Raw genomic sequence first — 27,762 nt, 5'->3', positions numbered from 1 at the left:
TAAAGCACGCGAAGGAGCCGTTTATCTGCATTTGGTCGGGCTCTCGCCGTCGTCAGGCTGGAACGCAGGGTGGCAAGATCTCGGCCGGACGCACCCTTGACCTCCCGGGTTGGGGCGACTTCCGTCTCCGCCTCCCGAGCAGCTGGGACGACAGGCGCTCGCCACGATATCCGGCTCTTCTTTGGATTTTTTGGTAGGTAGAGACTGTCTCGCGATGTGCCCAGGCTGGTCTCGAACTCCAAGCTCAAGCGATCCTCCCACCTCAGCCTCCCAACGTAACGGAATTACAGGCGTGAGCCACTGCACTCGGTCAGATTTTTAAAATCTAGTGTTTGTGAAGGTTTCTTCGTTTGTATCAAGCTCGCCTTTTTTGGAGCGGCACAGCTTTTTGTTCCAGTCTCCCGTTATAGCTGAGGCAAAGACATCTTTTCTTGTACACTGTAGAAAGGTTTAAATTTAGGTAAAAAGCATTTGACGCAAAACCCACGGCACACATTTGCTAATTCCTGTGGAATGATGTTTTGATGTGTTAGCCTGTAGGGAGGGGAGACATAAGGGAGTTTCAATTAGATAATATATTAATTGATAATACCTTTAGTATTGACCAGTAAAATGAGTCAAGTGCTGGACCAAGTACTTTACATGAATTAGCTCCAGAATATCCGCAGAAAGCCAATGAGAAAGGAATTATTATTATTATTATTATTATTATTAGAGACACAATCTCACCATGTGTCTCAGTGGCACGACATGGCTCACTGCAGTCTCAGATTCCTGGGCTCAAGTAATCTTCCCACCTCAGCCTCCGGAGTAGCTGGGATTACAGGTGTGTGCCACTGTGCCCAGCTTGGAACTCTTCTTATTTTATGGATGTGGAAACTGACTATAGAGGAGCCATGTGTCTTGTCCAGGGTTGCAATAGCTGGGGCTGTTTGCTGCTACAGGGCTTCAGGTTGTCTTACAATTTGTAGGGCCCAGTGCAAAATGAAAATCCAGGACCCTTCATTCAAAAAGCAGGAAAAGTTTCTTCCATGGTGTCTCTTGACTTGTCATCGTGTTTTAGTTATCATTTAATGTGGTGCTCCCTAACGCACAAGGATACTGGGTTGCCAGTGCAGACCCTCAAACGTGCCTGGGACCCCTGCCCCACAACTGAGGCAGGTCTGCATGTGCTGGAGTAAGGTTTCAGCAGTTGCTGTGTACGAACAGGGACGGCAGAAGCCAGAGATCTCATCTCAGACGGCTATGAGGGGTGGGACTATACTTGACCCAGGACTGTAAGCCCTTGGCTCATGTCCCATTGCCTTACTGGACTTCTTTTACAAAAATCAAACTCAAAAATAAAATTATTTTTGCTCTTGCAAAATTATTTTTGCTCTGATCAAGACTGTGATCAAAGCATATTAACCAAGGCCCATTTCTGAGCATTTGTCCAAGTAACCAGCCCTGTCCAGTCCCTTATAATAGTCCTGACTGAAAGAATTGGTGTGTTTTTAGTTTGGTGTGTGATTTGGGCACAAATGAATTTAACTGTTGACTTCCCGTTTGACTAATGTTGCATGCAGGTAGTTTTACCATTACTAGATCATAAATTGAATTGTAATTGTTACTTATGCCTACTTTCCCTAGTTAAAGCTGAGCTCCTTTGAGTATAGGAGATTTTTCAGCTTCAGGTAGGCAGTAGCGTATTAATACTTAAACGGAAACAATGTTAAATAATAAAGATAAATCTAGAGCTTTATAAAAAATGTGTCTTCTAGTCTGGGAGAAAGGTGTTATGATCTCATAATGCTTCCGAAAATGTATTATGAATACAGTATTTCTCCGTAGCTCTTAAAGGCATTGCATCTTTTCCCTTGGCCACCCCGTTTGCTTCCCAACCCCTCAGTTCTCAGGCCACCACAGTCTCCTCAGGATCTGTACTTGTTTTCCTCTTTTTCTTAGCCCATGCTGTCTCCTTTGGCTATGATGCTTCCCCTGCCACATCTGCTTTTCTCAAGCACTGCTTCTCAAGAGCAGGTCAAATTCCATCCATCTCTTCTAAGAATTCTTTCAATAGCCCCCAAGAGAAGTTACTTACTTCATTAGCATTTCTTACCTATAGTATTTGTGATTGTCTACTTTAGCTTGAAATTCTTTGTATACCAGCTATTTTTTACATTAAAGGCACTCATCTGCCTTAGATGCTTTTGTTTTTAAAGAGACTAGTATTTTTCCATTTTCACAATATTAAAGTGGAATCATTTGTCCCATATGGATCACCTCCAAGTTCACCTACTGCCCTCTTTTGATGATACACTCTCGCAAATTAGTTTGTTTACAAAGGTAGTTCTATTCACTTTCTCCCATTAAGTGATGCACATTTTCTCTAGTAATAGTAATGCATTTGTATTAATCTGGCTGTCAGTTTCTCTAAAAAGCAATACTTTAAGACCTCTTTCCCTTGTATTTTTATTCTGGATCAATTAAATTCTGTCACATGTATGGAACGACAAAGCCATTATTATTAAACTAGTTTGAGACCTTTTCCCTCTCTACTACAGTGATCCAATTAGTGGGACTAAGAGTCCACAAACACATTATCAAAAGACTCAACTTCAAGTTTTTAAGTTTCAAGTTCCTCAAGAGTTTTTCAAATCCCACTGTATTAGTCTGCTTGGGCTGCCATAACCAAATATCACAGTCTGAGTAGCTTACGCAACAGAAATTTATTTCTCACAGTTTGGAGGCTAGACTCCAATATTAAGGTGCCATTAGGATTAGTATCTGTCGAAGGCTCTCTTCTTGGCTTGCGGATAGCCACCTTCTTGCGGCTACATCTTTACACAACCTTTCCTCCATGTCCATGTGGAGGGCTCTCTGGTGTCTTTTCCTCTTCTTATAAAGGCATTAATCCTTTAGGATCTCTCCATTATGCACTTAGGTAACTTTAATTTTTCCCTAAAGGTTTCATCTCTAAATAGCATCACATTGGGAGTGAGAGCCTCAGCATATGAATTTGTGGGGTGGGAAGAGGGCAAAAATTTAAGTCATAACATTCACTTTTAGAATTTTTACATGATTACCTCAAACAAAAGTAATCTTTTCCTTATTAATATGCTTGATTCTGCAGTTTTTCTCATTTTGCACTTTTTATAAATTGTAGTCATACATCCTTAAATAACAACGAAACATGGAATCAGAATAAAATTAAGAAATAGACTTACAAATAAATGAACAAATGATTTTTGACAAAGTTGTAAAGGCAATTTGGTAAGGGAAAGGTAGTTTTCTTAGCAAATTGCACCTGAATAATTGAATATATGCAAAACACACACACACAAAACACACACACACACACACACACACACACACCACTTTGACCTATATCTAACCTCACATACAAAAACAACACAGAATGGCATACACATTTAAATATAAAACCTCAAATATCTAGAAGAAAACATAGGACAAACACTTTGTGACTTTGGATTAGGAAAAGATTTCTTGGATGTCAGACCAAAAGCAGAATCCATATAAAAATATGTTGATAAGCTGGACTGAATGAACAACAAAATTTCTCCTCTTTAAAAGACACAGTAGAGATAGTAAAAAGAGAAGCCACATAGAAGAGAAACATTTTGAAAATCGTATGTTTTATAAAGGACTGTTATCTAGAATATATAAAGAACTCTAACTTCAGTAAGTTCAAAAAATGAACAAAAGATCTGAATAAAAATTTCACTTAAAAAGATATATGGATATAAAATAAGCACATAGAAATATATTGAACTGAAAGCACATTGTGATCCCATTACACAACTATTAGAACTTCTAAAATTAAAAAGTGTGATCATACCAAATGCTAGCTAGGATATAGAGCAACTGGAACTCTCAAATGTCATTGACTGAAATGTCAAATGGTACAAGCACTAAATAAACAGCAGTTTCTTAAGAAGTTATAAATCAACCAGCTATGTGATATAGACTTTCTTTTGCCAGAGGAGAGGAAAATATTCTAAGTATACAATTACATTAACAGAAATATAATTACTTCTTTTTCCAGTATTTAAAACATTTTTTTAAGAAAAAGAAAAATTTATTTAAAAGTAAATTAGAGAGAGAAAAAGAAGGAAGAAAAAAGATTCACCTCCCCAAGGTGGGGGAGGGGACCAAAGCCAGGAAGCATGGTGACAGTCATAGCTCAAAGAGCACGTGGCCACACTAGAGTCTAGCAAGGCAAGGGTCTAAAACAATTATTTTATTCTGTTGTATGATTACATTTGCTGAAATTTCCAAAACAATGTTAAGTAGTAATAGTACTCCTTACTTTTTCCTTATTTTAGTGGGAATGACTTTTATATTTCATAATTTAAAATAATATTTTTGTGGTTTTTATGGTGAATAGTTTAATCAAATTCAGGTAATTTCCTTGCATTTTTCTAGATAATTTTTTTAGGGATAGAAATGGGATGAATGTTATCATTTACATTTTTAATTTCTATTGCTTTGATCATGTTGTTTTTTTCCCCCCCTTTCCCCCTGTAATATGTTCTAATTATATTGTAGCTATTAGAAAGTTATGGGCCATTACTAAGAGGTGGTTGTAAGTCTACAACTTTGACCCAAATGAGTAGGAAAAAGAGAAGTTATTATTGGGCATCCTGTTATTTTTTTAAAAGCATGCCGGACTTGGTAGTTCACACCTATAATCCCAGCACTTTGGGAGACCGAGGTGAGAGAATTGCCCAAGCTCACGGATTCAAGACCACCCTAGGCAGCTTGAGGAGACCTCATCTCTATAATGAATTTTTAAAGATTAGCTGGGTGTGGTGGCGTGTGCTTGTAGTTCCAGCTACTTGGAAGGCTGAGGTGGGAGGATCACATTTGAGCCTAGCACCTGGGAACTCCAGTGGCCGGGAGCATGCCACTGCATTACAGCCTGGGTGACAGAGTGACTCCAACTCAAAAATAAATAAATAAAACCATGCCACTTACAACCTTTAGTACTTGAGTCATTGTTAGTAATTCAATTCAAAACAGATTGCAATAGATCTGAGTGTTTCCTCTACAATGCAGAACCAGTGCAGTTGAATTTTTGTTCTGGCTCTATACTTTCAATGCTCTATCCCCTGGGTGGCAGTGTTGTTCTCCAAATTGCACATTGCATTTGAAATTGTAGATATTGAGGAAGGTGACCTAAATGAATAGAATGTAATAGCATTTTCTCTATTAGAAGGAAAATAGATGGCTCTATCAGGTCTTATATTTCTTTAATGACTAATATTAACACCTTAAAGTTTCAAAATTTAATTTTAAGCCAGTCATTAGACAATAGTAAATCCTCTAAGTGAAACACTAATACCTTTATTTAAGATTCAATTTTTGCAATATATTTGAGATTCAATATTTTGTATATGACACCCTAAGGGGTGTAACTGGTAATGTATAGGATATAGGTAATCGGCAAGTCACTAAGTTAATATCCTCACTAAATCAATCCTCTAGTGGAATTTTTGCTTAAATTTTATTTGAATTTTTATGGAGTGTTTTGATTAGATTTGTTACTTTATACCTTGGAAATCTAGAGAAAAGTTCTAGAAATTTTAGATCTTAAACATTTTCAGTAGCCAGTTAATGTCATATAGCTAAGTTTTACAAAATTCAAAGTGATAGAACAAACACTTAGCAACTTAACATTTTAGCTAAGATCTTTGGAATCAGACTACTTGACATCAAATTTCAAACCTACCTCTTACTAGCTATGTGCTCCTGGGAAAATTATGTAAACGCTCTGTGCCTAAGTTTCCTTATTTGTAAAAATGGGACTGATAATCTATCCCCTAGGATTATTGTGATGATTAAATGAAAACACAGTATAGAGTTCTTAATGAATATTTATCTAAACTGCTGTTATTTTCATGATCACATTTGATCTTGACAGTAACTTTGTGAGACAGGCAGGAACATATGAGGAATTCATGTCTTATCAATAACTAATATGCTTAAGGTCATAAAGATAATAAGGGGACAGTCTGAGTTTCTTGTCATAAAAATCAATGGTGGCAGTTATATAATAGTTCCATGATATGAATGTATAAATTACATTAACAATTTGTGGTCACTATATCATTTTTTCCCATTCACCTAATTATTTATTAATTGTTCAATAATTAACTGATGCACTTTATAAACTATAAATCTTTTCACATATACAAATTATGTTTAAAATTGTTTGCTAATTAGCCCAAGATAGGTTCAAGATTATTGCAACAAAGCCTGTAATAATTTAAAGCTAAGTTCAGAAAATATTAAAACCCGGTTCAGATTCATTTTCAACATAGTGATTGCCTTTGATCCATTTCAATAAACATTTTTGAGCATCTGTTTTGCAAAGCATTGAGCTAAGTTCAGTAGGAGATGCAAAAACGATAAAAATATTGTCTGTATTCACCATGTACTTACAGGATATTAACCTAAATAATTCTAATAGCAAGGTAGACTGTATTAAATGCTTTAATGAGAGTATAAAGTTCTAGTGGAGTATCATAGGGTAATGAAAAAAAGCAATTTGACTATAAAGCTTTCTTACAGGTAGACTCTGAGTTTGATTTTGAAGGAAGGACAGCACTTCAACAGGAAGCTATGGAATCGCAAGAAAATTACCAGCAAAGGAAATTAGTTAGATAAACGTAAAACAATAAAAGACACTATTTCATAAATAGAATAGAGTTTCTAAAGAATTTTTTATAAACTCTTGAAGTATCCAAAAACATTGTTAAGCATAGAAATGAAAATTTTTCCAATATCTTAAATATATTTCCCACACATTCTCCTCCTAAAAATGATAGTTCTTTTAAATTACTGAAAGTTTTAAACAGTGAAGCAAGGTCTATTGAAACAAGCAACAGAATTCATATCTCAATAGACTGGTAAAAGTCACTTTCAAAATACCTGTTACTTTATGGATGTGTAAATGACTTTAAAAGAAATCTTGCTGCATTATATTTAAATATAAAGGCAGAAATTTGGGAGAGACTAAAGTCAATGGCATTGCGAAAGTTGATTATCCAAAATGGAGTCATTCATGTCATACTCAACTAAAATGGAATTGGGAGACCATGGGGAAGGGCACCCAGGTCCTTGTTCCAGGAATTGTTTTTGCACTTCAGCAGAGACAACACAAAGATCTAACTGCAATTTTAAGATTACCTCTTATCTAGTAACTACTGCCACTCAACCCTCAGAACTCAACAGCTCCTACAAGACCAATGCCAGTACCAATTAAATTTCTTTCAAAACAGCTCTTGTAATCTCCCTCTTTTCCTCAATAAAATAAGACTTTCAGGCAGTTTATGTTCTAAGCAATTACCTCCGTTTTTTTAAATTTTATTTTAAAATTGTGGGGTACAATTCAGGGCTAGGTATACAAATATTCATTATGCAGGTACCCTTGTTGATGAGGTGTGACCCCCTTCCTCAGGCAGTTTCCCACTACTGCCAATTCCACCTCCCTGACCCCCAACATCCCCATAGTTTTTTGCTACTGTCATTCCTTTTCTTATGAATTACCTCAGTTTTAGTGTTAAGTTTTAATGATAAAGATGTTAACTTTAAAAAGCCTTTCCCTTTGACCTTTGGACACATCTCATTTGTGTGTCCCAATTGCAATTCTAATTCTTGCATATCATTGCCCAATAAACCCTTGTGTGGCGATTTTTCTCTATACACTTTTATTTAAGGTTGACAGCAAGAAGCCTGCTCTGAGAGAACACTGTAAATTTGAACATGACTATCAAGGAGCAAAGGGTTTGTAGCAAATCTTTTGGGCCACTTCTTCATTAGGACCAAGAGAGTGAGGCAAGATGTATTGCCTGGGGAGGTGAAATTAGCAGGTCACTTAGCCTCTCCTTGAAGAAATTCAATGCTGCTTCTCTGGTAAGGAGTAGTGTTAGAGAAAGAAACTGTTATTTTGCCCAGTTCATAGTCAAGCACTATTTTGGCCTCATCATTTTTCAGCTGTTGTTCAAGGCATTCACTGCACCTTGGTAACTTCCCCTGTTACTACTCCACTGGAACTCTGCTTGTTAAGGTCACCAGTAGCCTCTAGGAACTAAACTGAATTTCAGAGTTCTCTCGTACAAGATTATCATTCCAGTTCTTTGCCATTGATTGATTGACCTGAGTGTGTTTGGCTGGGCCAGTGACATCTTCTCTTGATCACCCACATATGGGATTTGACAATTAAGTTTGCAAACTCATCCTAGAAAAAGTGCTACATAACTCGTGGTGGAATATCATTACCGTCACCTTTGAAGTGCTCCCATTGGAAAGCTATGCACCTATGCCAGTGACTAGTCCACCCATCAAAGTAATTTTGGAACTGTTTTTCTGGAATGACCATCAGAGCTCTTGTGTTACTTTTGATGTCCTGAATATCATCAAAATGTCTTCCTTTCAATATTTCCTTCATCTTCAGGTAAAGAAAATAAGCCATTGGGGCCACATCAGATGAGTAGGGAGAATAGAACAGACAGTTATATATTTACTGACTAAAAACTCCCTCGCAGACAGGGTTGTGTGAGCTGGCACATTGTCGTGATGCAAGAGCTCCTTTGGGACCATTTTTGTACACACTTTTCTCGGGCCAAGGTTTTCAGTTCAGATTTTCCTGTTTCTCTATCCACGTTTATTTGGGCTGCTATGCTTCTCACAGTGAGCTGATGGTTTTGATGCACAATTCAACACAATTTTTGCAATGTTTTCGTTAGTTCGGCTCATTACTGTGTATCCTGACCTCTCTTCATCAGTGACGTTTTCTCTTCCCTCAGAAAAAACCTTTAATCCATTGGTACACTGCTGCTTTCTTCATGGCATTATCCTCATAAACTTGAAGTAACATATTCCTGATTTTACTTACACTCTTGCCAAGTTTAACAAGAAATTTAATGTTTGTTCATTGTGCTATTTCAAGCTCTGATATTCTCACAACAGCATACAAAAACATGCAACAACAATGAGTGCCACTTGGCAAGACACCACCACTCATCAACAGGAGCACTGCTGTGAGACACTGATATACCAAGATTATGAAACCTTATTGAGTTGTTTGTACGTCGATGCCAACATAGCGCATGGTGACAAGTTCATAAACTTAGTTCTCAGACCTTGTGTATTATAATTTAAGCTAGATTCCTTGCCAGGTAATGGTCACTTCATGCCAGTCATTTTCATACCTCACCCTAGCCACATGGACACTATTGATTCAATAAAGAATTATCCAGCACAAATGACTATAGTGACTGAGTTGAAAATCCCTTATCTAGGCTCATGTCTAGTACAACCAACTTCATATTGTGGTGAAGAACTAATGACTAGGTTGTGGAAGAGTACAGACTTGGGTATGGAAAATAGAGGGCAAGGAGGCCTTCATCTGCAGAAAATTTAAAATTAGTAATAATTCTGACTAAAAGTCAGTCTGCTTCTATTATTGCCATGTATTAGAAATTCTTAAAAAAAAAAAAAAAAAGTAAGTCATGCATAAAACTCTTCCTAAAAGTAATTTGGCAGTTTAAGTTCTCAACAATTACCTCCATTTTATTGTTAAGTTTTAATAATATAGATGCAAACTTTATAACTGGCATTTTTAAGTTATCTCTAAAAAACACAGTATTATATGTGAAAATAAGCTGGGAGAACTGCCAGTTACACATTCAGACCCTGACGCATGTAGACTCCTAGGCAATTCCGGAGTTCTGGGTCTCTTTTTAGGTTCTTTAGCATGATTCTCCTCAGAAAGGGGTATCTCAAGTATGTAAGGAACTGGAAGAAAATGTGTGACACAGTATGTTACTTAAAACTTGTACCATTCAAAAGGTATGAATACGATAAAGGCCTTTGAACATTTTGTTTTGTACAACTCAGAATAAATTTTTGAATATAAATCTAAAAATAGAGCAACCTTATTAATAGTGAAAAACTACTAAGCTTAAAGTAAAAATTATTAAATTTTGCATAATATATCTCCAAAAACATTAGGCATTCATTGATAGATATTCTTATGCATTATTCTGAAAACATGTTTGATACATATTGCTAATTTATTTTAAAAGTTTGGCATTTATTTAAAAAGGGAAGTTTCATCTTAAAAAGAGATTTATTGAACTTCAACTTTGAATAAATTCTAGAGGCATATTTTAAAGACATAAAATAAAAACAAGACTTATCCTTAAACAATAAAAGTCTGAACATTTGCCATAAGAAAGAAATTTACCATATTGTAATACTATAAGAAAGGGATTGACTATAGCCGGAAACTGCTGGGGGTGGGGTGGCCAAATAACATCAATACGGGTAACTGATCTCAAACCAGGCAATGATGGGAAAAAAGGGAGGCCCACACTTTACCTGTACAATTACCACTTGTTTACCTAATCCTGAATTGTACCCCACATCTTTAAAATAAATAAATTGAAAGTCAATAACAAAAAGCAAAACAGTTATAAAAATGTCTTTATACATAATCCATTATTAATATTTATGGTCTTCCAATGAAAATCATAAACATTTTGAATTATGTATGAATGTATATATGTATTTATTTATTTTCAGTTGAGGTCTCACTGTGTTGCCTAGGCTGGAGGCACCATCATGGCTCACCACAGTCTCGAACTCCTGGTCTCAGAAGATCCTTCTGACTCAGTTTCCTAAGCAGGTGAGATTGCATGTGTCTTCTACTACGCCTGGCCAAGTTTTTTCAATTTTTTTTTGTAGAGACAAGATCTTGTTATATTGCCTAGGCTGGTCTCAAATTCTTGGACTGACAATCCTCCCACCTCTACCTACCCAAGTTCTGGGATTACAGGTGTGAGCCACCGTGGCTGGCCCATTTTGGAATTTTAGAAGTTTTTACCAGTTAACCAATTTGGCCTTAACGTATTCTGAATTCCTTTTTGAGAATCACATTAATATTTTCAGTTCATCAGTCCAGCATAGATGGAGCAATTCTATTTCTCCTTATTCTCAATAGTTCATCCTTAGAGCTGGATCTGTACTGGTGTTGCTGCTATTGGAAGAGCTGGAATCTGAGTTTGATCTAGAGGAGGAGGAAGAGATTGTAGAGGAGGCCAAAGATGATAAACTAGATAGGAGTTTTCATCAGTGTCATTGTCCTCTGTGGAGGATGAGGTAAATAATTCTTCACTCCCTGCTGGAGAATCACCAGATGAACTCTCAAAACTATTGCTACTGGAACTAGTTCCACTTTTAGGTGTTTTATCCTTCATTCATCTCTCTATGTTAGTTTCCCCCATGCTTTGTTGATAACGTTTTCTTTATCTTTTAGAAACTTTCTTTAGTTCTGCTATTCTTGTAGGTCTATGTTGGGAGCCAGCCGTGGAGGCCCACCTGAGCGATAGGGATCCAGACAGGCTGTGGACCCTGAGACTACTAGGATGAGTTAAGGAGCTGAAGGCCCATTCCCTCTTCCCTTTGCTGTTTGGCACCTTCCACTAGCAGGGACTTTGATGATCTAAGCATGAAGTTCTGAGAGTACAACAGGCATGGCTTACTTTAGGAGTCCATTGTTCCCGTTTCTCACAGATGGCGGTTTTGGCTTTAAACTTAACATAATTCAAACTCAGGTCACATTTGGGAGCCTTTAATATAGTATAAGCTTCTTTTAAGATTTAATAGTATATTTGTAGAATTAGTATATACATACAAAGTGCTGTTTCAACCTTAATAATACAGATAAATATCTAGAGCTACTAAAAACGGCCATTCCTAAAGGCCCAGCACAAACTTTGGGCTGGGCCACATTCCTAAGGGTCCAGCATGTACTTTGGACTAGACTGCTTTGTTTTAAACTGGTTTTTAGCTACAGTTAGTATAGGGCTTTTTCTACTTATTATAGAAATTGAATTTATTTTATTCATAGAAAGTATTGTAAGCCGGGCTTGGTGGCTCAGCCTATAATCCTGTGCCTTTGGGAGGCTGAGGTGAGTGGATTGCCTGAGCCCGCAGGTTTGAGACCCGCCTGGGTAACTTGGCAAGACCTTGTCTCTACAATAAATCAAAAATCAGCCGGGCATGGTAGCACACGTCTGTAATTCCGGCTACTTGGAAGGCTGAGGCGGAAGGATCGCCGGAGCCCAGCAGGTTGAAGCTGTGGTGGCCGGGAGCGGCCACTGCACTCCAGTCTGGGCGACAGAATGAGACTCCAACTCAAAAAAGAAAAATGTATTGTAGAATAGGTTATGCTACATCAGTGAATTATGTCAGTTCAAGCATGATCAAACATGATATTTTGAGGTTTAATAAGAATACAGCTAACTTTAGAAATTACATTGTTTCCATTTTCTACATTTGCGGTTTTGGCTTTAATACAATTTACAGTTTATATTTGGGTTTTATTTTGTAGAAGCTTTATTGCTTATGATCAGGATTAGGTATTAGAAACTTTTATAAAAGTGAAAATAGATTTATAGAATTTCGGAACAGTCATTTTGTTAAGAGATTGTAATCTATTGTTACCAGCAACAGCCCAGTGTGATCTTTTGACTGGGCCACATTCCTTAGGAATTGGTTTGTACTATAATTAAGAGTTTCTATAGTGTAGGTAGAATTAGCGTAAAATAGAGAGGAATTGAGATTTAGGTTGGTTATTAAGTGTTGTGTATGCATAGGTTTTAAAAGTTATTGATTACTAGAATATTATATTAGAATTGTTGTATTGCTTTTGAGAAATACTAACCAAGCATGAGGAACAGTGAGATAGCTTTGGGATCTTCCTTCCTCATGCTTGGAGAAACACCTGATGGGTGGGGGACACCCCTCATCCACCTGGCTCTATGTTCATATGAATGTCTTGTGATTTAATTGGGATTGCCCTTCCTCATACTCCAGGAAACACCTGGTGGGTGAGGGATGCCCCTCATTCACCTGGCTTTGTGTTCATGTAAAAGTTTTGTGATTTAATTGGGATTGTTCTTCCTCATGCCTGAGGAAACACCTGGTGGGTGGGGGATGCCCCTCCTGCACCTGACTTTGTGTCACATGAAAGACTTGTGAGACTGTCTGTGTAAAATTTGGGGATAAATACCCACTGTAACTTTCAATAAATGGCTTCTGCTCAATTCATTGAACAGTTGTCCACTTTCTTTCTTTCTCTTTATATCTATCCCACCATCTTTCTTTCTTTTAATATCTATCCCTCCTACAGAATCAGCTTCTGCACTAGACAGAGTCCAGCTTCTTTCTTTCTCTACCAGTACTCTTTCTTTCTTTTAATATCTATCCCTACGAATCGCCGACGCCATCACACCTTCCAAGGGACCCCCTAAATCTCTTTGCAGGGACTGGCCCCCCGAAGGCCTATGTAGCTATTTTCTTTTTCCTGTGTATTCATAAGTGCAATGTCCAAATTCCAGGCATTTCTGACATCTTACATGTTGCTTATTTACTCTTATTTGTCTCTAGACTGTGAGATGCATGGAAAGGTTTTTCCTTTTTTAATGAATATATTAGTATAATTTAAAAAGTACTAATTCTTTTTTGTATTTTAGCATGTAATTATTTTGCTACATAATTTTATATGCAAAATTCAGGAAAATGACTTCACTGTGTGCTTTCTTTTTGGCCATTATTGTTTCTTTCTGCTGTTTCAGAAAATAACTTTTTAATATGGATAAAGGTTTTTTTAAATGATTTTTTTTCCCTGAATGCACAGTAGGTAATATTAATAATCATTGTTATAGTAATCACTTTATGTTGGTACATTTGCAATAAAGCTCACCATTTACCCTTTATATACCCACATTAAAAAAAGCAATAAGAATTGATCAACTCAGCTAAAGGCATTTTTGGGGGTTTTTTTGTTTGTTTTTTTGTTTTTTTGAGTTGGAGTCTCACTCTGTCACCCAGACTGGAGTGCAGTGGCTGCTCCTGGCCACCGCAACCTTGACCTGCTGGGATCCAGTGATCCTGCTGCCTCAGCCTTCCGAGTAGCTGGAATTACAGGCATGTGCTACCATGCCCGGCTAATTTTTGGATTTATTGTAGAGATGAGGTCTTGCCAAGTTGCCCAGGTGTGTCTCAAACTCGCAGGCTCAGGCAATTCACTCACCTCAGCCTCCCAAAGGCACAGGATTACAGGCTGAGCCACTGAGCCCGGCTAAGGCATTGTTATTCACACCATCATCCTTGAAATCTTTATTCAATCCCCACTCATAGCTAGTCAATGATCAAGATAGCTAAATTCTCCTTTTATCTGTCTCTTGATTCTCCTCTTTCTGTCCCCAAGGCTGCCAGTTTAAATTAGGTCTTCACTGTTTCTCTCCTGGATTCGTATAGCACTTTCTCAAGTTGTCTCCCAGCGACAGATTTGACACAAACAATCCACTTTCCACAGGCTTAGTGATCGTTCTTAAAGAAGTCTAATAATGACATTTCCTTCATAAAATCTTTCATAGAATTTTTAATTGCTTTCAGAATAAAAACCAAGCTTTTTAGTGTGGTATCCAGACTCTTCATCATTTTGTCCCTGTTGATATCTTCCAGTTTCACTCCTTGCTAAAACTTTATAAACATATCAAAAAACTTGCATTGCCTCTGACATTCCCTGTTGAATAGATTCTTGACATGAAATGCTTCTTCAACATCCTGCTCCTCACAGTTGCCCAGGAATCCATCTACCAACTGCTGTTTCTAACCCTAGCCTGGATAATCTACCTCACATGCTATGTTCCTCCTGGAAGTTGGGGTGATCCCAAGTTGAGTTGGGGTACTCCTCAATTAATTACACATTTTCATCATGGCCAGCGCAAGGTTTCTTTCTTGCTTTATTTGTGTATTTCCTCTATCTTTGCCTATTTCCCACCCTCTATCCTGGTAGGTAACATTCTTTTATGTTTAATCCGTATCCTTTTTTTGGTCGACAGGAGAGGATGTTTTTACAAAATGTCTATGACCTAATTCTATTTAAATTTTTAACTCAGCATTTTTTTAAAGTATTATGTTATGACGTGACTATAATTTCACACTTCTAATTGTTACATAGTCTATCCATTTTACCTATCTATTCTCCTAATGACTGATGCTCATCCCTGTTGCCATAAATAATCCAGCACTGAATATTCTCATACATGTCCACTTATGAATTTCTGTGAAAATAATTGTTGTAGAGTGATGTGTTGGTAAATGTTTAACATGCTCTCTGTGAAAAAAAGTATGTTTGTTTATTATAAATTTTACTAGTATAGAAGACATATAGCACACAATTTAAATAATATTAAAATATGTAATATTCCTTATTGTAACTCGTAGAGTCAATTGATCTCATAAGACACTTTCATTAATGTTTCCTGAACTCTTGTATCTCTGACCAAATTACTGTTTAAACTGATGAGTGAATGTACTTCTGACATGAATATTAGTTGGTATTTTCATTCACATAAACTGTGAAAATTATGAAGACATACATTGAATATGGTGAAGTGGCATTTGTTCATAAGTGAGCTGGCAAACATCTTTGCTGAATTGGATAACAGTTTGGAAATACCCGAGGAACATTGCACTTTTTTCATTTTTATTTTTATTTTTTTGAGTTGAAAAGTCTCACTCTGTTGCCCAGACTGGAGTGCAGTGGCACACTTACAGACACCCCAGAGTGGACCTGCTGAGCTCCAGAGATCCTTCTGCCTCAGCCTTCCAGGTAGCTGGAACTACAGGCATGCACTACCACACCCGGCTAATTTTTTTGACTTATTGTAGAGACACGGTCTCGCCAAGTTGCCTGGGCTGGTCTCGAACCTGTGGTCTCAGGGAATCCACTCGCCTCAGCCTCCCAAAGTGCTGGAATTACATGCTGAGCCACCAATCCAGGCCAAACATTGCACTTTTTACATTTAAATGTTACAGACACACACTTTTAAGTTTTGACTGCATTACTAACATTTTTTCACTGTCATAAATCTAGAGTTAATCAATAAAATAATAAATCAATGTTTGATTTGTGGTGCTTGCTGTTATCATGGTGCAAATATTTCCACTACTACCTATTGTAAACTAGCAAAGAGACATCACTGAGTGGGGAGATCAGAAGAATTATGTAATAGTACACTATTGTGTAGAATTTACCATACAGATGGAGCAGATGTCATGTTAACAGCATACATAATAGTAGGATATAGTAAAATAACTAGGGAGGGATGCATTTTGATGATATATTACTTTTGTTTCTAATGCAATTTACTTAATTGTAAGCTTATATAAATATTTATTATTGGCTATGTTTAGCGATAGATTATATATTTGGTGTTTAACTTTTTGGTATGTGTTTACTATCTGAGGAATTTCATCTGTTCCTAATGTTTCCTCTTCCATTTGAAGCAATATTTCTCAAATTAGGTTCTGTGCAATATACTTCAGGGTATGTCTGGCTAGAAAAATAATTCTATAATAAAATATATTCAGAATTTTGTAGAATTTGGAATGTGAAGCATGACATTTCTGAGGTAAAGAACCCTCTCAACCATGTTGAAACTACTTCTGTCCAATTTTATTGGAACACAGACCACATAATATTACATTTATACACTCTGAAACTATATACAAGTTTGGGAAATGTTGGCACAAAAGTTGATAACTCCTCCTCAATGTACACATCTAGTTTTTTCTTTCATGTGAACTCCAAAGTGAATTTCCAACTGTCCCTTATACCTCTGGAAGCACTTCAAGATTACATTGTCCAATATTAGGCCTATTGCCATGTGTGACCTTGAGCCAAAGTGACAAAAATCGCAGCTGTAGTTAAACAAATTGGATTTATTACTTGCTTCAGTGACAGAGAATGATGCACACTGTAGGAAAACATGGGGTCTTTCACGAAAAGGGCATTAAAAAGAACATACCGGATTTGGGTTTTGTATGAGTAATTTGGGGGAGGATCTTGTGAAGCAAGTGCTAGATCTAAGTTGGGGGTTTCCAGAAAACAGGACCAAATCTATGAACATCTTAATAAATCTTATGTATATGGAGGTTAAATCAGAATGGAGAGAATGTTGAAACTGGTAAAAGAATAGCAGTCACTCTTTTTAACTGAAGAGGGGAAATGTATGGTATTGTGAGATTGCATAATAATCACCTTTTTGTCTCAACATTACCTAGTTTGATGTTGATGTTAGTCAATGTGGTCATGGTCTTAGAGTTAATCATGGTCTCAGAGTTACCTTGTTTGATGCTGATGTTCTGTGAGATTGTTTATGTCCAAGAGCAGAGCAATAAGGACTAGCTGTTAGCATCAAACAGACTTGTAACAACAATGACACCTATCTGTGAGTTTCAGACCAATTACCCAATATGAAGGGCTGCTTTTTTCTTCCTCGACTCTGTTTATGATACTTGTTCTTTGTTCTGTCTTATTTACTGGCATAATCTTAGTCATCTAAGCAAGGAACATTTGAATATTTTTAATATCTTATCCCTAATACAATAAAGGATTATTTGTCACCAATTTCTATCATAAGTATCCATGAAATGTCCTTCAAATTTTTTCCTGTTCCGCTATCTCACTACCTATTGAGGTTTTCTCTATCTCTTACCTGGATCTTCAAAATTACCAACAAACTGATTTCCCTTCTGCTAGTTTTACAAACTTTCATGCCATTCTTTCAATATTATCGAAGCCTCCTTCCCCTCAAAACATAAAGAGGATCATGTTGTTTCTCCATTTGTACAGCCTTTAATGGCTCATTTTATCTATACATTTAATTGTGTCAAGTCTAAAGTCCTTAACAATTTGGTGCATCTTAACTTAACCATCTCATCACTCACCAGTCCTACTAGTCCCCATATGTGTGCTATGCCCAATAACTCATTCAATATTTATTGAAGTCTTTATCATATGCTTTCATTGGACCATGCAATTCTTCTTAATTAAGTTTTAAAATGATATGACCATTAGTATGCCTGTTAAATGTCTATTTCTCCACTAAACTCCAAGCTCAGTGCCAACAGGAACAATGTCTGGTTTTGCTCACCATTTTATTCCTACCATTTAGCAGAACATCCATGCTATTAACATAGATTACTATGTGCACTGTGTGAATTTTGCTTCCCAGAGTTATGTGATTAGTAAATAGTGGGATTGATTACCTGGTTAAATTGATATTATTATTAATGGAAAATAGCACAGTCAGGTTTTCTTAATATTTGCAACTTTTATTAATAGTCAGAAGAAGAATAAAAAGCTACATCAGTGAGAACATAAAGGCAGGGTTACACAATGGATTATATGAATCCTCACAAAAATGCGGAATTTAACTAATTATAAAAGGACTCTTAGTTAAACTGATTTTTTTTGACTCAATGTTATTGAGATCTGAAAATAAGTATTCTAAATTGATGCGCTGATACCTTTCCGAGATTGAGGAAGCTAAAATTTAATGAATAGCTAGATGCTGCCAAGAAAATTTTTAATGAGATGTAAGAGGCATAGACTATGAATCAGAATGTTTCTATATCTAGTACCAATACTAAAACTTACTAGCCTTGTGGCCTTGGGAAAATCACTTTATCTTCTTGAACCTCAGGGTCATCACTGGTAAAACTCTGTTTGTGGATGATCCTCTTCATAGAGTATCTTTTTTACTACAAAGTAAAAAATACAGCAGTCCTTCCCACCCCCAAACACTTTAGAAATTTATTTCAGATTTCTCTTTGGTAAGATGGAGGAGTGGTCTCTCAGTCTAACTACAAATGAGAGGAAGTAACATGTAACCACTTACTGTTGTTATGTTCTATTTAATCCAAAAGAAAGATTAGTCATGGATAATTCAAGGTGTTTCCTACACTCCATTCCTGTTTCTTATATTGGAAATACCAAATTTGGCCCAATGAAACATCAACACATGTCCTTGAGGGTTCGACATGCATGAATTTGTTCCTGGGCCACTATACTGTAATTTACTTATAATCTTTTTCCATATCTTGTTTCTAGTTGGTTTCATTTTTTCATCCTGTGAAATATTGACTGCAAACTTTCTAGTTTCAGATTATCTCCTTTACTGTACCATTTCCTAGATTGATAATTCTATTACCTGTTCTCCTCATGTGGTATTTTAAAAGAATCATTGATTTTTTAAAAGCTGGGGTGGCTAAGTATATTTTAGGTAAATATATTTTTAGTTGCTCAGAAAACAGATGATAATTTAGCCTCCCATGCAGAAAGGTTGGTATCCTTGCTAATTTCAGACCCTTTTAAGAGCTGTGAGCGAAGTGGTAGCTACAACTTATGTTGAAGTAAACGTGCCTCCTCTTCCTCCTTACTGCTACCAGGGATGTTGATACGACGACAGGCACTTCAGCAACATTTAAAAACATACAGATGAAGGCCACCTATAGAAATGGCAAAGTCAAATTTGAAAGGAGCTTGGTTCCCTGATTACTTTAGTGAACTGTCATACCAAGCCCGGGAAAAACAAAGACAAAACTTATGTGCTTACACCTCTGTTAGCTTACTACTTTCGTAACATTTAGGTAAACCTAATACTCTTGCTATAATAATTGTGAATATAGTTAAACATTTCTGTTGATTTACATGCCCATTTGTCACTTTCTTTCCTACACAAGTATTTGTCCACCAAAAAGAACTCAATGCAGCTTGGTGAGATTATATTATAAAATATCACACTTAGCTAATATAAAAATAAAAAGAATATCTGTCTGCTTTTCCCACCCTTTGTATTATGTACACCAGGGCCCTGAAGGTCTCTTTCTTTCCTCAGCCAAAAGGTCAAAAATCACTAAGACCAAAACATAGATGAAGGCTACAGAAAGTATTAGGAACATACACATGAGTGTGTACACACATACATGTGCACGCATACACACAGACACTCTCAAACCCACCGGCCAAAGCAGAATTCAGACGTCTTAGAATACACATTGAAATGTTAATTTTCAAGGTCAGCTTATGAGTGAGAACATATGGAACTCAGTTCTTTGTTTCTGTGATAAGTCACTGAATATGATCATCTCCAAATCCATCCAAGTTGCTGCAGAGTCCATATATTTGTCCTTCTTTATGGCTGCATAATATTCCATTGTGTGTATGTACCACATTTTTTAAATCCCGTCCAGCTTTGATGGGCAACACGGTTGGTTCCATGTTTTTGTTATTGTGCATAGAGCTGCAACAAACATACATGTGCCAGGTATCTTTTTTGTAGAATAATTTGAATTTCTCTGGGTATATTCTCAAATTATAATGCTATAAGAAAGTGATTGGCAGTAGTGGAAAACTGTCAGGGGAAGTGGAGTGGCATTGGCAGTTGAGGGAATCTGCTGGGGGAGGAAGGGGCATACCTCATCAACAAGGGTACCTTCATGATCAATGTTTATATAGCTAACCCTGAATTGTACCCTACATCTTTATAATAAATAAAAAAGACAAAAGAAAAAGAAAAAGAAATGTTAATTTTCTTGTTTGGATAAACTGTACAAACAGGAGCATGGGCAGAGAAAATAAGGAGTTGAGAGTACAACAGAACAAGAGAAAATAAGCTAAGAGAAACTTAAGAGCCCCTGTCAAAGCTCCAGAAAACTGTTTTTTACTTACTGAGTATTGTTTTTTAACTTACTGAGTATTGGATTTTAATTAAAATTTGACTGTATCTTTCACATATCTCCATCCAATGCATCCCCTTAAAGTCAACCGTCTCTCTGATGACTCAGGGCAATTTTAAGCCTCTGCAAATGGACAGTATGGAACTCGGGCACTAAGGTTTGATTTTTAATGTGCAAGGAAAACCTTGAATTTATTTGGGGTAGGACAAATGAAAACAGTTTGAAATCTCACATGAGGTGGACTTGTTTTGGAATTTACAAACATACAAACAATGTGTTTAAGATACACTTTTAAAAATGAGATAAAGGGAAAATAAAGGTAAAAAAATAAGATATAATTAGAAGAAAGGTTAGCACACAAAATGGAAGCTATGAGACATGTTATACATCTTTAAGGGATGCTCTATGGGTTAAACTCTAAGATTCTTGTGCTGAAATATAGAAAGAAGTACAATAATTTTGAAACCTAAAGCATCTAGACTATAGACATGTCTTGTTTAGAAATACACTAATACTGATACTAAAGTCACAAACACCTCATTCCGGTCTTCCCTGAAACTATCATATCATGGAAGGCAAAAATGAAAGACAGAAAGAAAAATAATGTTTAACATTTTAATAGTAGATGCAGTCATTTTTTTCCTCCAATCTATTTGTTTACCATGTATCTGTCCTTGAAAGAAAAGTGCTTACATTTGTGTGTTATACATCTGGAGGGCATCTTAGGTTGTTTTTTCTTAAACCACTTTGTTAAAGGATGATTGATTTACAAATCATTGCATATATTAAATGTATACAACTTGATGAGTTTAAAGATAAGTATACAGCTGTGAAATTGTCACACCAATCTATGCCATAAACATATCCATCACCCCTAAAAGTGTCTTCCTACCCTCTTATTATCATTATGTTTTATGATAGGAATACTTAACAGAAGATTTACCCTCAGTATTTATTTTTTTGGAGTATGCAACAGAGTATTGTTAGTACTATACTGTACAGTAGATCCTTAGGACTTAGTCATCTTGTATAAACAAAACCTTGTTCTTTCAGAAATCACCACACTGTCTTCCAAAGAGGGTGTACTAGTCTGCATTCCCATCAGCAGGGTAGAAGCATTCCTTTTTCTCCACTTCCTCACCAGCATCTGTTGTTGTTTGTTTTATTAATGATGGTCATTCTCACAGTGGTTAGGTGGTATCTCAATGTGGTTTTAATTTACATTTCTCTCCTGATGAGTGAGGTTGAGAACTTTTTCATGTGTCTGTTGGCTGCCCATATTATCTTCTTTTGAGAAGTGTCCATTCATGTCATTTGTTCACTTTTTAAAGGGGCTGTTTGTTTTTTTTCCTTTCGGCGTGTTTGAGTTCCTTGTAGATCCTAGATGTCAGGGCTTTGTGAGATATATAGTTGGCAAATATATGTTCCCATTCTGTCGGCTGTCTCTCTGCTCTCTTGATGGTTTCTTTTGCTTTGCAGAAGCTTGTTAATTTGATGTGGTCCCACTTGCCTATCCTTTTTCTTAAGGTATTGGCCTTTGGGGTTCTAAATAGGAATTGGTTACTAGTTCCAATTTCCATAAGGGTGTCTCCTGCACTTTCTAAGATTCTTCACTTGACCTTCCATATGACCCAGCAATTCCCCTATTGGGAATATACCCGGAAGAACTCAAATGTTGCTACAAAAAAGATACCTGGCACACGTATGTTTGTTGCAGCTCTATTCACAATAGCAAAACCATGGAACCAACACTGTTGCCCATTGAAGCTGGACTGGATAAAAAAAAAAAAAAATGTGGTACACATACACAAATGGAATATTATGCAGCCATAAAAAAGGACAAATATATGGACTTTGCAGCAACTTGGATGGATTTGGAGACGAACATATGCAGTGATTTATCACAGAAACAAAGAACTGAGTTCCATATGTTCTCACTCATAAGGTGATCTTGAACAATTATAATGCTAAAAGAAAGAAATTGGTAGTAGTGGAAAACTGTCACGGGAGGGGAGTGGGACTGGCAGTTGAGGGAAACTGCTAGGGGAAGGAGGGGTATACCTCGTCAGCAGGGGTACATGCATGATCGATGTTTATATACCTAACCCTTAATTGTACCCCACATCTTTATAATAAATAAATAAATTTTAAAAAACGAACAAACAAAAAAAACCCCACAAAACTTTGTACTTTTTGACTAATACCTCTCCATTGCTGCCTCCCCCAATCCTTGGAAATCACCACTTCTGTCTCTGCTTCTATGAGTTTGGCTATTTTAAATTCATCATAAATACCGTTATATCATATAGTATTTGCCCTTCTGTGACTGAACATAATTTCTCGCAGGTTTATCCATGTTGTCACAAAACACATAATTTCTTTTTAAGGCTGGATGGTATTATAGTATGGGCATTTAATGTGATTCCATATCTTGGTTATTATAAATAATGCTGCACTGAACATAGGAGTGCATTTATGTCTTCAAGATTCTGTTTTCAATTTCTTTGGATAGATAGCCAGTAGTGGAATTGCTGGGTCACATAGTAGTTTTATTTTTAATTTTAATGGAAACTTCATGTTATTTTTCTTAATTACTGCACCATTTTATATTCCCACCGAGAGTATACAAGTGTTCTTTTTTCTCCACATGCTTGTCAGCACTTATTATCTTTTGGTTTTTGACAATGGTCATTCTGATAGGTATAAGGTGATAATGGCATTGTGGTTTTGACTTATATTTTCTTGATGATTAATGATGTTAAGCTTTGTAGTATATTTTGAAATCAGGAAGTGCAATGTCTCCATCTTTGTTTTTTTGCTTAAAATTGATTTAACTATTTGGAGTATTTTGCGTTTCCATATGAGTTCCAGGATTTTATTCTATTCTGTAAAGACTGCTAGTGGGATTTTGATAAGGACTGGTTTGCATCTGTAGATTGCTTTGGAGAGTATGGACATTTTAATAACATTAATTCTTCTAATCCATAAATATGTGATATCTTTTTTACTTATTTGTATCTGCTTGAATTCCTTTAATCAGTATTTTATATTTTTCAGTGTATAGTCTTTCATCTCCTTAGTTAACTTTATTCCTAACTATTCTATGCTTTTTTCATTCAAATGTAAATTGGTCACATTTTTAACTTTCTTATTTGTTGTTAATATTCAAAATGCAACTGATTTTTTACTTTGATTTTGTGACCTAAGACTTTGCTGAATTCATTTACTAGTTCTTACGCTTTTGTTTTTTAGGGAATTTTTAGGATTTCTACATGTAAGATTATATTGGGCAACCCCCTAAGGTCCCCTCTGGGAGCTTTTCTAAAGTCAAGACATCATGCTTTCTTAAAAAAAATTAAAAAATATATATATATATAATATTATATTAACTGCAATCAGAGGTCATTTTACTTCTTCCTTTCTAATTTGGATGTCTTTTATATCTTTTTTCCTTTTCCTGGAATTCTGTACTATGTTGAAAAGGAGTAGTGAGAATAGGCATCTTTCCTTGGTCTAGATCTTAAAGGAAAAGCTTTCACTTCTTCATCACTGAGTATGATTTTTGCATTCATGCTCAACCAGAGATATTATCTTATAGATTTCTTTTTCTATGGTGTCTTTAACTTTGGTGTCAGAGTTATTATGACTTCATAAAAAGAGTTTGAAAGTATTCTCTCTTCTCTTATTTTTTAAAATAAAAATTTAAGAAGGATGGCATTATTTTCCTTTAACTGTTTGAAGGAAGTCACCTGGGAAACCATTTAATGGCTTCTCCCTATTCGTTATCTGTTCAGGCTTTGTAGGCTTTGTAGTTCTTGATTCAGTCGTGGTATGTTATATATTTCCAAAATTATTTCATTTATTCTATTTTGTTCAATTTGTTGACATACAACTATTCATAACACCCCCTTATGCTCTTTTATTTTTATTTCTGTGACATCAGTTGTAATATCTTCTCTTTTATTTCTTATTTTTTTATTTGTCTTCTCTCTTTTTTTCTTTGTTAGTCTAGCTACGGGTTTGTCAATTTTGTTTAGCTTTTTCTGTTTTTTGTTTAGCTTTTTAAAAACCAATTCTTAATTTTGTTTTATTCCATATTTTACTTGATTCTATTTTGCTTTAATCTGTGTTATTTCCTTCCTTCTGCTTTATTCTATAAATATTTGAATTGTTGAATTATTTTATTATTGTGTTTTCCCTTTTATTTTAAACTCTAACATCACTCCAAATATCCTACTGTTATTTAATTTGTCCCTGAACACCTGTATTACCTGTGATTAGGTACTTTGATCAGTACAAAAAGTCAGAATCTAACTTTTTTAAAAATAAAAACACCTTACTAGTTGTATTGTATATTTACATGAGAAGTCATGAATATTTGACTCTTTCCTTTAGTGTCATCAGTACTAGCCAATGATCATTACTTAGATCCATTAATTTCTTAGTAGTTTCATACTAATGATATTCTAATTTCATCATTTCTTCTTCATTTAGAAGTTGTCCTGCTTTGGTAAGAGAAATTTTCTGTTTTTGACTGTCTGGTTTCCTTAGGATGCAGTTCATAAGAAAGACAGAATAAATATACTATGCTATATATTTATTTTAAGTATGCTGTATATACTTTTTATCAGAATAGCAATCAATTTTAAAAGGCATTGCTATATTGATAGCCTTTATCAATTTAAAAAATGGGTTGATTTCCTAGTATGCTCCAAAATCGACTGATTATATATATATATCCACTTTACAAACCAATTACCAGCATTTAGAAAGTAAGCACTTTGGTACTAATTTGGAAAAAAAAAATCTATCTCACTAGAGACTCAATCCTATTCAGTTGACCAGTCAGACAATAAGCAAAACTAAATCATTGTATTTCCTGTAGCTATAAGAATTACATATAGGCTACTCAGCTACTTTCTTCCTCTTTTTTCCTGTATGCATTTTAGATAAATTAAAACATTATTGCTCCTTAATGGTTTTTACTGTTTTTTAGGAAGAAAATATAAAGGGATTCAACCAGAATTCTAAGAAGATGAAAAAAAAAAAAAGAATGTAGGCAGAGAGGTATGGATTATTGGCTGAGCCATCTTAGAGGTAGGGAATCACAAATGTGTCAGGAGGATGCCAGGTTGTTGGGGAAGACTGTGGTTAGGCTGCATTTAGTCAGGTTTGTTGGTTTCCCTGAATGAACCAATGCAGAAAGTGCCAGAGAAGGAGAACTCTTTTAAGATCCTGCAAAGGTTAAAAAAACCAGAGAAACCAAGTTTTATTTTAACTTAAGAAGTGATTGCTGAGCTGGAAACTAGAGGCAAAGAGAAGAATGTCAGAGGTTACATGGGCCTTGGACTTAAGGGACAATCATGATCAATGGTAAAGTCAAAGGGCCTATGATAATTGCTTTAAAAAAGAGAATTCACCATTTGTAGCTCTAAAACTATTGAAAGAAAAGTTGGAGAATACAAGGGTTATTTTCATTGAGTCATTTACATAAGACTGAAACCAAAAGACTTGGAAGAAAGAAATTCTAAAATTTTGATGTGTTCACTCTTTAATTTATTCCTGTACTGACCTAATTTGCTTCGGATTTGGAAGAGATGGGTGATTATATATGTTTAATTATATGCTGATTTAAATGCTGTATATACTTTTTATCAGAATAGCAATCAATTTTAAAAGGCATTGCTATATTTTTTATTCTTTTGATGATAAAAGAATTATTAATTCTAATAGTGCTTAAATTAAGTAGTCATGCATAATAACTTCTTTTCCCGAATCTTAGATAAAAGGATAACAATTATGTTACCAACTACCTACCTTATCTTCAACATTGAGATGCAACAGCACTAATACTAGACTACAACTGACGATAGGTGAGAGAAGCTGCTAGAATTCTATCTTACAATTGCCTCAGTTTTATCTTGGTTGTGGCTTAAAAAAAGATTATATCATATTTAGCATATAACCCAGTTGTTAATATAAGAAACACTGATGATTATATAAAACAAACCAAACCAGATCACCAGACCAGACCAAACCAAACGAATATAAACTGCAAATTATTTAGATGCCAATGCACAACAGTAAAAATAAATATTCTTTAACTAATGACAGATCAACAAGGTGAGCAGGTGTAGCAAAATTCGATCATTAGTAATCATAAAAAAGTTTTATTAGAAATTGTGTTTCCTGTGTGAAATATGTCTTTACCACTAATAGTATGTCAAATTTGCTTTTGATTATAAGTTTAACAATGTTCTTGCATTAAATGATTTTATGTCCACCCAGTCCATAATTTTGCATATAAACAAAATATTAAAAAATTGACTTATGAAGTGGGCAGAATGATGAACCATCTGTACATAATAAGCTGTGTCAAACAAAAGAAACTAAAATGTGTAGATTTATGTTTCAATTTTATCTTATAATTAAGATTTTTGCAAAACATCTTCTCTAACAAAGTGAAAGAGATAGTCTTTCTCTTTGAAATAAGTGTGATTTGGGGGGATTCAATTTTCAGAAAATAAACTCTTAAGCTTCATATTGTCATATTTAACACACGAAAACTTCATAAGCTTAATCTTTTTAAATGTGAAAGCTAATAGCAAATGTGTATGGTTGAATATTTTTGCTGAATAGTGATCTCTACATGGGACCACTGACCAAAAAGGTTTTGCACTTTTAGAGTATTAAAATGTGATACCCCAAATAAAAATGAATTTATAAATCAATAAATTTTAAACAACTTTACCATAACATAATGCCAGCCTATCTTTACAGTGTCTTCTATTCTTTCTCTTGCATTTAACATATCAGAAATGATCAACTACTTGTAATCCCCAGAATACCCTATTGTCAAAGGCCTCTGAGCGTTTACTCAGGCTGTTCATACTGCTTGAAAAGTCCTTTCCTTGCCTGATAATTATTTATTCTTACTGCATTCTTCTTTTCATTTTTGTCTGTCAGAGCTTCATCACCCCAGTTGGTCTCTGAGGTCACAAGGACTATTCTCATCGCACCTTTTATTTCTGTATATTTTATTCCTCACAAGGAAGCCCAGTATGCTCATCTCCATATAACTTGTATATAACTTTATTTGACCTGTTTCCCACTTTACAACCAATGTCATTTCTTTTTTTTTTTTTTTTTTTTTTTTTT

At 35.5% G+C, this 27,762-nt stretch overlaps 1 pseudogene; it reads right to left on the bottom strand.

The window, feature by feature from the left end:
* Positions 1 to 11,001: 11,001 nt before the first annotated feature.
* LOC110595325 overlaps positions 11,002 to 27,762 on the bottom strand; it is an 89,095-nt pseudogene continuing 72,334 nt past the window's right edge.

This window comes from Carlito syrichta, unplaced genomic scaffold (genome assembly GCF_000164805.1).
Source record: "Carlito syrichta isolate Samal-C Ts95f unplaced genomic scaffold, Tarsius_syrichta-2.0.1 Scaffold289461, whole genome shotgun sequence".
Taxonomy (NCBI): domain Eukaryota; kingdom Metazoa; phylum Chordata; class Mammalia; order Primates; family Tarsiidae; genus Carlito; species Carlito syrichta.
This window is presented reverse-complemented; position numbering and strand designations above follow the sequence as displayed.